Below are 1,473 nucleotides of genomic sequence, written 5' to 3' on the forward strand. Positions count from 1 at the left end.
TTCACACGGGCCCACTTCTTGAGCTTGTCCAGGTCCCTCTGGATGGCATCCCGTCCCTCTGGTGTGTCGACCGCACCACTCAGCTTGGTGTCACCTGCAAACTTGCTGAGGGTGCACTCGATCCCACTGTCTATGTCATTGATGAAGATATTAAACAGTACCGGTCCCAATATGGACCCCTGTGGGATGCCACTCATCACCAGTCTCCATCTGGACATTGAGCTGTTAACCACTACCCTCTGGATGCAACCATCTAACCAATTCCTCACCCACTGGACAGTCCACCCACCAAGTCCATACGTCTCCAGTTGAGAGAGAAGGATGTTGTTGGGGACCATGTCAAAGGCCTTACAGAAGTCCAGACAGACGACATCTGTAGCCCTTCCCATGTCCACTGATATAGTCATTCCATCAATCACTATATCTAATATATTAATCACTATACCTAGTGTATATATATAGTAATCACTATATCTAATATAGTGGTCAAATTGGTCATTAAACTGTTGCCCCAATTTTTCCTCTATGGTTTTAATAACCACAGAGAAGTTACTAACCTTCACTGATTTTTCAAGAAATGCTCATAGTTCTAATTAAACAAATATTTCATTTTCTAAATTCTTATCAAAAGAAGACATGGCTCACAACAATGGTTGGGTTTAATTAGCTTAAGCGTGATTCCTGCACTGAGCAATAGTAACCCTTAGATAATTTCTGTTTTTTGTTCCTTTCTTTGTACAATGGTTTCAAAAGCAAAAAAAGAAACAAAGAGGGATTAAAAACACACCCACACCCCCTGCAAATCATGTTGAGCAGGAGAAAATTCTCTTTGTCCAGCTTCTCTAAAGAAATTTCCCATGTATGTCAATTTTGTTTAAAGCTGGTCTTATCAGAACTCCTTAGAGTCAGGGAAACTTCTTGTTTTCCTCCCATAGTGATTTTCTGAAACATTTGCATCCTCTGAAGTAGTACTTGAAACCTTATACTGCAGGTATAAGGGAAAATTTTGTGATACTTAAAGGTTTACAATAATTCAGCTTTGAGAGGGGTAGAATTTGGATTATTTTCATATTTCTTTTGTTCCAAAGTGGGTTTTTTTTCTCTCTTCTTTCTTTCTTTTTTTTTTTTAATTGAGGTCTCAGTCTTCAAAAGCAATTTTTTGGATTGTTGTAATATGGCAGGTTCTCCACTTGTCAAACACAGAGACAAAGCACTTGAGAGCTAACTGGAGAAAACAGACTTTTGCTAGAATGATGGTTGAACATCATGACAGAAACAAATCTTTGTTAATAGCTGTTAGTCCATAAATCAAAGTCAGCACAGAAAATTAGTATTGCAGTTATTTGCTAATCTGCATTAAGTCTAGAGAAATTAAAAAAGATCACATTGTTATCATATACCTATTCTTACTGTATTGCTGAGAGCTGTTTTAGTCTATGTACATCTGATTTGGCTGATTTAAATACATGTGAT

This window comes from Pygoscelis adeliae, unplaced genomic scaffold (genome assembly GCF_000699105.1).
Source record: "Pygoscelis adeliae isolate BGI_AS28 unplaced genomic scaffold, ASM69910v1 Scaffold38, whole genome shotgun sequence".
NCBI classification, from domain to species: domain Eukaryota; kingdom Metazoa; phylum Chordata; class Aves; order Sphenisciformes; family Spheniscidae; genus Pygoscelis; species Pygoscelis adeliae.